Source organism: Heterodontus francisci, chromosome 35, assembly GCF_036365525.1.
Source record: "Heterodontus francisci isolate sHetFra1 chromosome 35, sHetFra1.hap1, whole genome shotgun sequence".
NCBI lineage: Eukaryota > Metazoa > Chordata > Chondrichthyes > Heterodontiformes > Heterodontidae > Heterodontus > Heterodontus francisci.
Genome location: NC_090405.1, coordinates 24,088,588 through 24,102,406, shown reverse-complemented (window position 1 = coordinate 24,102,406; position 13,819 = coordinate 24,088,588). Strand labels below are relative to the sequence as shown.

Here is a 13,819-nt window from a genome sequence, read left to right as displayed (position 1 = left end):
TTGGTTGATGATCTGAGTCTCTACCCCTGAGATCTTCTAGTGTTCCTGCACACTGAAACCTTACAAGATCCCTACTTTTAACCCCTGGATGGCCATCACACCACCATGTAAAATAATAATTGGTCCTAGCTGTTGCTAGGTACATTTAATTAGTTCTTAATAATGTCTTCCACTAACAGTTACCTGTCCTCAGAATCTCAGACATGAGTACAATGGAGTGGTTTCACACTGTCTCCCAATCTGATCTGAAACAAGTTTCCTGTTCATTAAATCGAGACTCTTGAAGGTCACGATGTAGCATACCATGGGTTTTATCAGGGGTCCGAGAAAGGTCCATTGTTTGAATAAATTTAGCTGAAACTGTCCTTTCCCACACAGACACAGAAACTCACAGTAATTAGATTGAACTAACTTTAAATGAAAACCCATTCTCTCTAAAATGTTTATTGATTCATTAATTATAACTCAATCAAGGTTCATTACTTTTACAATCATCTGTTTCAGGATGGGTAGCTACTCATTAATTATACAGGATATAAACGTTAGTACTGAACACAAAATGGTTCCTTTGGTCATGTGTTCATTATAAAATGGCTTTCTTAACGTTGTTAGTTATGACAATGGATACATGATAAAAATGGTCAAGTTAAACTGAGATCGAACTACCCAAGCTTACCTCCATCCTCCAGTCCTCTGGCATCATTCCCATATTCAAGGAGGATTGAAAGATTGTGGTTCGAGTCTCTGCTATTTCCACCCTGACTTCCCTCAGCAACCCAGGATGCAGCCCATCCAGACCGGGTGACCTGTAGACAGGTGTGAGCACTGCTAACCTTGTAATTGTCTCCTCTTTATCTATTTTCATCCCCTCCAAATTCTCCACTTCCTCCTCCTTTACTGTGACATTTGCAGCACCCGTTTGTTTTGTGATGACAGTTGAAATGTACTTAATTAGTACCTCAGCCACACCCTCTGCCTCCACAGGATCTCCTAATTGACCCACCCTTTCATTGACTGTCCATATGTTGGTAAAAGACTTCAGTGTTCACAGTTATGTGACCTGCTAATCTTTTCTCATACATTCTCTTGCTGATCTCATTTCCTTTTTCAGCTCTCCTCTGTACTTTCTGTATTCTGCTTGTTTCTCTCCTGCATATGAATCCTCACATGATTTTTCAGTGAATGGTTTTTGAACTATTTTGTAAAAGGATTTAGTTTTGTAAATTTCTCCCTAGCTCCCCTCATGGTCAGGCAGAAAGTTTAACTGCTGTGTTTTCAAACAGCAACAGCTTTATTTGAAAAGCCATTATGACAGGATTCCGGGTTTTAATCCAGTCACAAATCTGGTTCTGATGTCTTGTGGCTCCAGCTGTCACATGACCTGTCAGAGGATGACCTCATAATTGACCCAGTCATGGAGCTGTGGGTTGATGTTTAAATTGCTTCAAAATAATTTTCCAGAAGGACAATCAAAATGAATCGATATATAAAAGGTAGATTTTGTGAATTTGTGCTCCCAGTGGAAATTCCTGCAGAGTCTGCTGGTTTTCATATCCCCAATTCCCCACAGGAAGCTCTGTGCTCGGAGTCTGTATTCATTACATCAACATTATACAGAATCATTTCATGGGAGACCCCAGTGTGAATTGTAGACAGGTGGGTCAGTTTTAACTTTCAAAGTAACACAGAAGCAAAATACTGCTGATACTGGAAATCTGAAATAAAAACAGAAAATGCTGGAAATACTCAGCAGGTCTGGCAGCATCTGTGGAGAGAGAGACAGAGTTAACGTTTCAGATCTGTGACCTTTCATCAGAACTGAGCTGAAATTGTCTGAGGGACTGCGATTGTGGAATCAATTTCAGGGTCAAAGACATTGTACTTGGTAAGGATAGGAAGATGGAGACTATTAAGTACAGTGCAAAAATATAGATGCTTTTACATTATTTTAATCAAAATTGATTTAAACTTTGTGCTCATGAATCCTATCTTTTGATCACAATGACACTGATAACAATGGAAAAAGCAAGACTTGCATTTCACGACCACAGGACATTGCAAACCCTTTTACAGCCAATGAAGGAAGGACTTTTAAAGTGTAGTCACTCAACAGTACAATAGAGTACCCTACAATAAAGATGTATAAGATTCTCACCACACAACTGCCAGACAATGACCATCCCAAACAAGAGAGAATCTAACCATCTCCCTTTGACATTCAATGGCATTACCATCGCTGAATCCCCCACTCTCAACAACCTGGGGGTTACCATTGAGCAGAAACTGAACTGCAGTAGCCATATAAATATTATGGCTACAAGAGCAGGTCAGAGACTAGGAATCCTGCGGCAAGTAACTCACCTCCTGACTCCCCAAAGCCTGGACATTAGTCAGGGGTATGATGGAATACTCTCCACTTGTCTGGCTGGGTGCAGCTCCAACAATACTCAAGAAACTCAACAGGACAAAGCAGCCCGCTTGATTGGCACCCCATTTACAACATTCATGCCCTCCATCACTGGCACACAGTGGCAGCAGTGTGTACCATCCACAAGATGCACTGCAGCAATGTGCCAAGGCTCCTGAGACAGCACCTTCCAAACCCGCGACCTTTATCACCTAGAAGGACAAGGGCAGCAGATGCATGGGAACACCACAACCTGCAAGTTCCCCTCCAAGCCACACACCATCCTGAATTGTAACTGTATCACCGTTCCTTCACTGTTGCTGGGTCAAAATCCTGGAACTCTCTTCATAACAGCAGCACATGGACTGCAGTGGTTCAAGAAGGCAGCTCAGCACCACCTTCTCAAGGCAATTAGGGATGGATAATAAATGCTGGCCCAGCCAGCGACACCTACCTCCCATGAATGAATTAAAAAAATGATAATATCCTGTAATCCTCCAAAGTAGAAAATACAGATGGAAATGAAAAATAATAAAACAGTCAGCATGGATTTCATAAAGAAAGACTTGATGAACCTTATCTTTGAAAAATCAACAGCAAGAGTAATATAGCAGATGTAGAAGAGTTTAAGTTAATAAAGCCTCATCCATTTATGTGCTTGAACCATCAAATTGTGGGTGAACAAACAAACATACTAACTGACAGAGTTGCATGTTGTGCTTTCTAAATTACCCTAAAGTAGGGTGTTAATGAGTTAAAGCTTCAGGTTGCTGCAACCAGAATAGCCATTGTCCACTATCAGTTTTACTGTTATAAATAAAGGGTGGAACATTCATTGTGAATCTATAGAAACAGTCTGGTCCTGCACACTGCAGACACATCCACGTCATCACCAACCAGCTCTCCTATAATTGGTGCAGTTATTTGACTTTGCCCCATTCGCTCCATGGAATTACTTTTAAAAGATTTTAAATTACAAGCAGTTTTGTTAATGTTCAGCCTTTGAGAAGAAATCATTCCCTGGCCACAGTGGAGACAGCATTGAATATAAAACAGTAGACTACCAGGTAACACAGTGAAAGCTGATCAGCTAATCTATAATTACTTACATTTCTTAATTTTGCTCTTGCTATTCGGTTTTTCATCATTTTCAGCTCCTGACTGTGGATATTATTGTGATTAAATGTGAAAAGATGCACTGTGTCTCAGCCCCGGTATATTGGCTCTTTCTCTGTACAGTGCTGTATACACTCAGATACTGACAGTGTCTCTCCCTCCCTCAACTTTCCAGCCCTGACGGTGCAGAAAGCGCTGCTCAAAGTTACACATTCTGACTGTTTGCAGTTGATTAGTGAGAGATTATTAACGTATCCTTCTGCAGCGCTGCCTCGGTTAATAACAGCAGATCTAAGCCACATTTCAGATACAGAAACAGACGCATCAATTATTCACTCTTTCCCAGAGTGAGTGAGGCCGGGACAAGCAGCAACATTCCGGCCCCACACTCTGCAATTACCCAGCACCAGTGGAAAGCAGTGAATACAGATTCAATCAGTGGGTTAATGTCCATTACAGGGATGCAAGATTCCACAGCCCAGGATAAACATCCCCATACACCGAGAACAAGCTCAGGAAAACCCGGGGGAGTTAATATCCCAGTCACTGAGCATTCCAGCAACATTGAACAAGTTCCTGAACTGAGTGAACCTTTCAAAGTACAGAAGTGAGGACGAAGTCAAAAAGGTCTGAACAGTTGAGGTGACTGAGCGGTTTCAGCTTCTCTGTTCAGGTTGCAGCTTTCACTGGAGGCATGTGTTCAAATCCCACTTCTGACAACTTGATTTTCAGTTACTTTGCAGAGCTTCCTTGAAGGTTTGAGGTAGAGTAAATACTGAGGAACTGTTTCTAACTGCTGAAAGGTCAAGAACCGAAGGTTATAGATTTAAGGTGACTCACAAAACCAGAAGGAACTTGAGGAAAAATCGATTTCTGCAACATGTGGTTAGGATTTCAGTTATGTGGATAGATTGGAGAAGCTGGGGTTGTTCTCTTTAGAGAGGAGATTTGATAGAGGTGTTCAGAATCATGAGGGGTCGTGACAGACCCGATAGAAATTGTTGGTAGAAGGATTGAGACTCAGGTAAAAGCTGTGGCTCAGTTGGTCACACTCACCTCTAAATCACAAGCTTCTGGGTTCAGATTTCACAGCTGACACTCCAGTGCAGCACTGAGGGTGTTGAAGGTGCTGCCTTTCAGGTGTGATGTTAAACCAAGACCTGGTCTGCATGTTTGTGTGAATGTAAAAGATCCCATGCTGCAATGTCAAACAAGTGAAGAGCAATTCTCCCTGGTGTTGTGATCAATATTTGCCCCTCAATCAGATCAGTTGGTCATTATCACATTGCTGTTTGTGGGTATTAGCTGCTGCATTTCTGACATTACAACAGTGATTACACTTCAAAAGTATTTCATTGTCTGCAAAGTGCTTTGATATGTCCAGTGGTCTTGAAAGGTGCTATATAAATGCAAGTCTTTTCTTTCTTTATCACAACACATTGCTGTGTAAACAATGGTTCTTCATGTCACCTCTGGTTCTTCTGCCAATCACCTGATATCTGTGTCCTCTGCTTACTGACCCTTTTACCACTGGAAACAGTTTCTCCTGATTTAAACTATTGAAGAACTTCATGACTTTGAACAAATGTGTCAAATCTTTTCTGAATTTTCTCTGCTGCAAGGAGAACAACCCCAGCTTCTCCAATCTCTCCACATAACTGAAATCCCTCACCCTGCTACCATTGTGGTAAATCTCTTTTTTATTCTTTCATGGGATGTGGGCACTGCTGACACAATGTGATTCCTGTCAATGGAGCGGCCCGCTGACATCATCGGACTGTGCCAAGCTGTGCATAGGCACAGCTACATCTTGCCAGGATTAAGTGGCACATGTGGAGGATGATGTCATTGCGCAGCGCCAACATCATCGCATATCCGCGCTTGGTCCATCTTCGCACATGTGCGCTAAAACGTCATCAGGTATCCAGCCCCTCACTCAGCTGGAGGAAGCGGCTGAATAGGAGACTTTGAGGCTGGAGCTCTCCCCCGTCGGCAACTCGCTCCAGGCCTCGACGCTTCCTCCCCTCAGCCGCTCGCTGTACACCTCGATGCTCCCCTGGACAATTGTTCCCCACTCGCGTCATCCAGCTCTATGGCCGCTTGCTCTCTGCCCCCCAACCCCCGCTCCAGCCGCCAGCTCTAGGCCATGCCACTTCCCTCCTCTAGGCCACTCACTACTCACTCCTACGTCACACTTTGCAGCCCACCTTGCTTCTTCGGGCGGCGCATGGAGACTGGACAAACGTGGGAGCAAGTGGCCGAGAGAAGGGAAGCAGCGCAGCCTAGAGCTAGTGGCTGGAGGGGAGGGGGGGTGGGGAGTGAGCGAACGACTGGAGAATGGGGTGACATGATCGGGAGACAATCGGCCAGGGAAGTAGGGGGGGGAGCAGCGAGGTCTGGAGCGAGCGACTATGGAGGGTGGAAGCGGCCGGTGCAAAGCAGGGGGAGAAAGTGAGTTGTGCCACCTAGTGGTTGCGTTGTCAGCAAACGCAGCCTTTATTGTCCATCCTTAATTGCCCTTGAGAAGGTGGTGGTGAGCTGCCTTTTTGGAGCTGCTGCAGTCCATGTGTTGTACGTAAACCCACAGTGCTGTTAGGAAGGGAGTTCCAAGATTTTGATCCAGTGACAGTGAAGGAATGGTGATATAGTTCCCAGTCAGGACAGTGTGTAACTTGGAGGGGAGCTTGCAGATGGTGGTGTTCCCATTCATCCAATGTCCTTCTAGGTGGTCGAGGTTGGGGGTTTGGAAGGTGCTGTCGAAGGAGGCTTGGTGAGTTGCTGCAGTGCATCTTGTAGATGGTACACACTGCTGCCACTGTTCACTGGTGGTGCAGGAAGTGAATATTTAAAGTAGTGGATGGAGTGCTGATCAAGTGATCTGCTTTGTCCTGGATGGTGTTGAGTTTCTTTGGTGTTGTTGGAGCTCCACTCATCCAGGCAAGTGGGGAGTATTACATCACACTCCTGACTTGTGCCTTGTAGATGGTGGACAGGAGGTGAGTTACTTGCAGCAGAATTCCCAGCTTCTGACCTGCTCTTGTAGCTACGGTATTTATATGACTGATCCAATTCAGTTTCTGCTCATTGGTAACCCCCCGGATGTTGATTGTGAAGGATTCAGCAATGGTAATGTCATTGACTGTCAAGGGGAGATGGTTAGATTCACTCTTGTTGGAAATGGTCATTGCCTGGCATTTTTGTGGCGTGCATGTTACTTGCCACTTATCAGTCCAAGCCCAATCTTGCCCAGGTCTCTCTACATGTGGACACGGACTGCTTCAGTATCTGAGGAGTTACTAATGCAACTGAACATTTTGCAATCATCAGTGAACATTTCCACTTCTGACCTTATGATGGAAGGAAGTTTATTGATTCTAGACAGATACATGAATGGGCAGGAAGAAAAGAGATACAGACCCTTAGAAAATAGGCGACATGTTTAGATAGAGGATCTGGATCGGCGCAGGCTTGGAGGGCCGAAGGGCCTGTTCCTGTGCTGTAATTTTCTTTGTTCTTTGTTTGTTCTTTGATGAAGCAACTGAAGACGGTTGGGGCCGAGGACACTACCCTGAGGAACTCCTGAGCGATGTCTGGTACTGAGATGATTGGCCACCAACAACCAGCACCATATTCCTTTGCGCAAGGTATGACTCCAACCAGTGGAGATTTTTCTCCTTGATTGCCATTGACTTCAATTTTGCAAGGGCTCCTTGATGCCCTAGCAAGAGCAGTCACTGTCACCTCACCTCACCTCCTGAATTCAGCTCTTCTGTCCATATTTGGGCCAAGGCCATAATGAGGTCAGGAACTAAGTGGCCCTGGCGGAACCCAAAATGAGCATTGGTGAGTAGGTTATGGCTGTGTAAGTGCTGCTTGATAGCACTGTCAACGACACCTTCCATCACTTTACTGATGATCAAGAGGAGGCTGATCGGGCAGGAATTGACCGGGTTGGATTTGTCCTGCCTTTTGTATACAGAACATACCTGGGCAATTTTCCACATTGCTGGGTAGATGCCAGTGTTGTAGCTTGGCGGGCGGTGTGGCTAGTTCTGGAGCACAAGTCTTCAGCACTGCAGCCAGGATGTTGTCAGTATCCAGAGCCTTCAGCCATTTCTTGATATCATGTGGAGTGAAGTGGATTTAGCTGAAGATTGGCACCTGTGATGCTGGGGACCTCAGGAGGAGGCCGAGATTGATCATCTACTTGGCACTTCTGGCTGAAGATGGTTGCAAATGATTCAACCTTGTATTTTGCACTGATATACTGGTCTCCCTTATCATTAAGGATGGGGATATTTGTGGAGCCTCGTCCTCCTGTTAATTGTTTAATTATCCACCACCATTCAGGACTGGATGTGGCAGGACTGCAGAGCTTTGATCTGATCTGTTGGTTGTGAGATCACTCAGCTCTGTCTATTGCATGCTGCTTCCGCTATGTGACATGCAAGTAATCCTGTGTTGTCGCTTCACTCATTTTTAGGTCTGCTTGGTGCTGTTCCTGACATGCCCTCCTGCACACTTCATTGAACCACTATTGCTCCCTTGGCTTGATGGTAATGGTAGAGTGAGGGATATGCCAGGCCATGAGGTAACATATTGTGTTTAAATACAATTCTGCTGCTGCTGATGACCCACAGTGCCTCATGGATGTCCAGTTTTGAGCTGCCAGATCTGTTCATTTCTTCCCTCAGATATAATTGAAAAAAAAATTCTGAAGAAATGCATGAACTAAATAAAAAGGAGAGAGAAATAAATACTGACAAAATGGATGGCAGAATTTGGAAGGTAAAAAGATTTCAGTTTTATTATTGATGAGTGAGAGGAATATATCACACTTTGGGGCTTCTGGAAGTGGATTTACTGATAATCTGGGGAATTGATAGGAAACTGCTTCATAGTTGGTGGAACAAATTCCCGCCCTTGGGGTGGAGCCAACAGCAGCATCCGTCCAATAACAGACAGAGTAGAAGTACTGTATCAGGCCTTGTTAACTCAGTTGGTAGAGCATGGGACTTTTAATCTCAGGGTCTTGGATTTGAGACCCTTGTTGTGTGGTTGTTCTTCCCTTTTTCAGTCTTCATCAGCAGAGAGTTCAAGGAGTGTTTGAAATTAAATTCAACAACATCACCAGATTTCAACTACTCCCATCCCGCCCCCTCCCAGTGTAGTTGACAGGACTCTCAACCTCTGCCTTCCCCCTTCCCCTCCCTCCCAGATCTGCGACAGGGTTCCCCTTGTCCTCACTTTCCACCCCACCTGCCTCCACATCTAAAGGATCATCCTCCACCATTTCCGCCACCTCCAGCGTGATGCCACCACCAAACGCATCCTCCCCTCCCCTGTCAGCATTCCGAAGGGATTGTTCCCTCCGCGACACCCTGGTCCACTCCTCCATTACCCCCAATACCTCGTCCCCTTCCCAAGGCACCTTCCCATGCAATCGCAGGAGATATAATACCTGCCCTTTTCCCTCCTCTCTGCTCATTATCTAAAGCCCCAAACACTCCTTTCAGGTGAAGCAGCGATTTACTTGTACTTCTTTCAATTATGTATACTGTATTCACTGCTCACAATGCGGTCTCCTCTAAACTGGGGAGACCAAACGCAGATTAGATGGAACACCTCTGCTCAGGCCGAAAGCATGATCCTGAGCTTCGGGTTGCTTGCCATATCAACACTCTCCCCTGCTCTCATGTCAACATTTCTGTCTTTGGCCTGTTCCAGTGTTCCAGTGAAAATCAACCCAAGCTCGAGGAGCAGCACCTGACCTTTTGATTCGGAACTCTACAGCCTTGTGAATTGAACATTGTGTTCAATAACATCAGAGCATGACCGGTGTCAGGCAACCACAAGCATTAACACACTCTTTGCCTTTGTCCCAGGACAGCTTTGTTATTTAATCTCTCCTTCCCTCTGCACTATCAAACACCTTCCCCTTTGTTCTCTCCCACATGCCCCTCCCCGTCACTTGTTTAAAACCTAATTCTTTTCTAACCCGTCTCAGTTCTGATGAAACGTTAACTCTGTTTCTCTCACCACAGATGCTGCCAGAGCTATTGAGTATTTACAGCACTTTTTGTTTTTATTTCAGATTTCCAGCATCTGCAGTATTTTAATTTTATTGTGTCAGAAAGTCTTTCCTTGATTCAGGACTCTTACCTCTCTCCAGAATCTCTCTGCTAAAGATTGAACTTTATCTCATTTCACTCACAGCTCAGGGTCAGTGTGGCACAGAGGGACTTCTGGCTGTGTCCCACTTCACAATCCCTCAGTACTGAGAAAACAATGGGGAATATTACTCACATGTTGTGTTCTGTAACTTTTTACAAACACTTTAATGTATATATTGTCTTCCAAAGCAGTGACAGAATGGTGGCTTTAGTGTGTTGTTGAAATAGCTTTGTTGAGTTCGTGCTGTACTAACAGTTAAACAGTTCTTGGTTCAATCCCAGGTTTTGGCACTTTCAACCTCTCCTGTGTCTTTTTCTTTGGCTCCAATTGTCAAGCTGCATGATTTACTCTGAAATTAGCACCAGAGAACCAAGTCACCAGCGAGCATGAGGAGCTGAAATTAGCACAGATCAAATCCACTTAATATTTCTGACTGAAGATGGTTGCAAATGCTTCAGCTTCATCTTTTGCACTGACGTGCTCAGCACCACCATCATTGAGGATGTGAATGTTTTTGGAGCCTCCTCATCTTGTTAGTTATTTAATTATCCACCACCATTCACGACTGGATGTGGCAGGACTGTGGAGCTGTGATCTGATCCTGAGGGAGATATCCTTGTGTGGAGTGGCGGGATGTATGGAGAGTGATCCTGAAGAGGGTGTCCGAGCCTGGAGTGGAAGCTTTCCATGGAGGTACAGGAGTAGGTCATTCAGCCCCAGTGTTTTATAAAGGTTTAGCATAACTTATTTGCTTTTACTCTATGCCTCTATTAATAAAGCCAAGTGTCCTGTTTGCTCTTAGCAACCTTTTCAAACCTTGATCAAAAAAGATTGGTGTACATTGTCTCATTCTTCCTCCCAAACTGGATCACTTCACAAGTCTCTGTGTAAAATTTTATCTGTTGTGTGAAAGCCCATTTTACCAGTGTGTTTAAGTTCCTCTGAAGTGTGTTGCTGTCACTGGCATAGGATGAAATTCACGAGCATTCTTTGATGCTATCTCCGTGGAAAGAGCAATCTTACACACTAGCTCAAATTGGGATTTTGTGTGTTTAGTATCTTTCCTCATCCACCAATATAAGCACAAATCTGTCTCATAATGTACGGTCTAAGAATGTGCCAATGTTGCAATGTGGTGATAAATTCTTCAGTGTCACAATGTACTCACCAACTGTTTCACTACTTTTCTGATTTCTGGATCCAAGTTTGTAGCTTTCCGCGATCTCTAGTGGCTTAGGGTTGAGCCTCACTTCAACGAAGAAACGGAAAATTATGATTTAAAGATTACACTGTCAATCATTCACATCTCTGTCTTCTCCTGAACTTCGAGTTCAAATTTGTTTGTGAAGTTGATTCACACGTTAAGACAGCACAGTCTTTGTCTTTGTGAAGGAAGTGATTTGGGAATGGCTGGTTGAAACTGTCCCTTCTTGCACAGAAATTCAGTGCAAATACTTGATCACTCACAATTTCCTTAAGAGAAATGTGTTCACAATCGCATTCGACACAGAAACGGCCTCAGCATTAATCTCACTGAAGCAGAATGTGACCGTGTTGTTTGTTTCAGAATGTTGTTGCCGTTATTTGTCGCTTTTAACCAAGACTGGGAGACAGGGCAAGGTTGATCCGAGGTTGGAATATATTATCATTCAGGAGCAAGAAAAATCAAAAGGAACAAAATAAGAAAACCCAGTCTCCGGATTTGAGAATCTGTAGATCCGCTTTGGGAAAGTGAATCAGAGCAGAATGAAGGGTGAACTGTCCAGAAGAGATGAAGACACAGCTCAGTCAACACGTTCCCCTGGTTTATGATGCTGGAACATTCCTCACACAGAAATGATTCAATCCAATGACAAACATTCTTCCAGCTGATAATTTATGCTACTGATTTAAGGACTGTCTCATGTGGTTACCGAGTGACGACGAGAAGATATTAAACTTTGTTCTATTCAATCTAGCTGTGATAAAGTTTGAATTTTTCTCCCTTTTATAAACAGTATTTGAAGGGTCTCGGTAACAATGTTCAGTGTTGATGAGAGTGGGGTCTGGGTGAGAAGCTGCTGAGTGTGACAGGGTCAGGACTGGATGCAGGAAGTTCTCTGACAGTCTCCCTCTATCTCTCTAATGGGTTTGAGTTGATTTACGACTGGTAGCTTTTATTTTACTTTTCTTATTTAGAGATATAGCCCCTTCGGCCCACCGAGTCTGTGCCAACCAGCAACCACCCATTTATACAAATCCTACATTAATCCCATATTCTCTACCACATCCCCACCATTCTCCTACCACGTACCTACACTAGGGACAATTTACAATGGCCAATTTACCTATCAACCTGCAAGTCTTTTGGAGGTGGGAGGAAACCAGAGCACCCGGCGGAAACCCACACAGACATAGGGAGAACTTGCAAACTCCACACAGGCAGTACCCAGAACTGAATCCTGGTCGCTGGAGCTGTGAGGCTGCGGTGCTAACCATTGCGCCACTGTGCTGCTGTTGGTGTTTTGATAAATGAAGGAAGTTCCCTCCACCCATTTTTTTTGGACAGACAGTGTGGTATAAGGATGTAAAGGGTTAATGCTGAAGATAGTGGGATCAACCCCCCCACTGTCAGAGTGATGATGGAACAGTCACATGAGATGAAGTTTGGGAGAAGAGAGAGCAGCACCAAGGATGCTAGCTTAGCAGGCTTGATGAGAGTGTATAGAGTATTGTGCAAATTAGAAAAGAGTTCTTAGTTCTTTCAGCAGGAACTGTGTCCAGAAAATATCGAGAAACTCACAATTTTATTATTCAGGAGTCGGAACACAGATATTAATTCCAAGTGACAGTTCTGGGACCAATTAACAAAAAAAGTAGAGAATAATATTGCTCACTGATTGAAATCCCCTAGTGAGGAGACAGTTAAACAGGTGATCTTTTGGGGCATCCTTCGATCCAAGGTTTCAGCAACATTTAATCTCCCTTTTTGGTGAAATTCTCTGTTATTTGCAACTTTTTTTTATCAGCTTTGATGGGCGAGTGAAAAAACTGAAAAGATTGAACAGTTCCATCCTTTCTTTTCTTCCTTCTTCTCTTCTTTCCATCAGTTTCTCTTTTCTGTCCCAGATCAATATAATGATGAGAATCCCAATTTAATCTGCTGTTTCTGGTGTTTTATCCATTCCAATCAAAATTTCAACATTCCAATCAAATCTATTTGTTATTCCACAGTGTCTCTCCATGTGTTTTATTCTGTTGTATTCTCTCACAGTCTGTTTGATGATCAATGTTACATCTCACTCTCTGTTCTGGTGAAGATCAGAAGCAGTGATATCTGTTTACACCACCTGACAAGTCGGCCTGATGCTGTGCCTCGCTGATCATGTGGGGTTAAAGCAATTCTTCCAGTCAGTTAGTTCAGTTTTCATTTCATGAGAAATTCGGTCATCATGACTTCATCAGTGACCGAATGGTTCAGGTGTCTGAGTGATGTTAATCATGATGTGATGAAATGATTGTATGTTCCAGTCTTTCCGTGGTGGGTTTTCACACTGAGTAAAAACGTGTTGGACATGGTCTGGAAATGTTTCACACTGCTCCATTCCCAACTTCATTTACTGACAGAAGATATATTTCCATCATTCCACAGCTGGCTGCACAGCCAGAAGCTGTGCTGAAGGTGACAGCTATGTCTTTGCAACTGACAAGGTGGCCGAGAGGTTAAGGCGATGGACTGCTAATCCATTGTGCTTTGCACACGTGGGTTCGAATCCCATCCTTGTTGCTAGTTTATGAACTGTTTCGTGTATTGTTTATGTTGGGTGAGCTTATGTGTAAAGTCAGCCTCGAAACCTGTTCTTGTCAATGTCCAGACAGTGATTCCAGAATTTGTTATACTTTATTAAAATTGAGACAGACAATTGGAATTCTTCACCCAAACTGCACTGGAATGAAGATCAAATAGGGATCACGAAACGGAGCAGGATTTTTCTTCCCCTCCTTCCTTCCATCTTTACTTTCTCTGGATTTGCACCAAGTGAAAGACAAATGGGAAAAGCAAATGGCGAGGGAGCAGATGCAGAAAATTATCCTTTGGCAAGAAATTTATTTTCAAATCTTCTTGATAGATTAAGTGAGTGA

The 13,819-nt window shown here is 43.8% G+C and overlaps 1 non-coding gene across 1 annotated transcript; it reads left to right on the top strand.

Moving 5' to 3' along the window:
* The first annotated feature begins 13,381 nt into the window (after positions 1-13,381).
* On the top strand, positions 13,382-13,463 carry trnas-gcu (transfer RNA serine (anticodon GCU)). The gene has a single exon. It is a non-coding gene; the product is annotated as a tRNA-Ser (tRNA).
* The last annotated feature ends 356 nt before the right edge of the window (positions 13,464-13,819 follow it).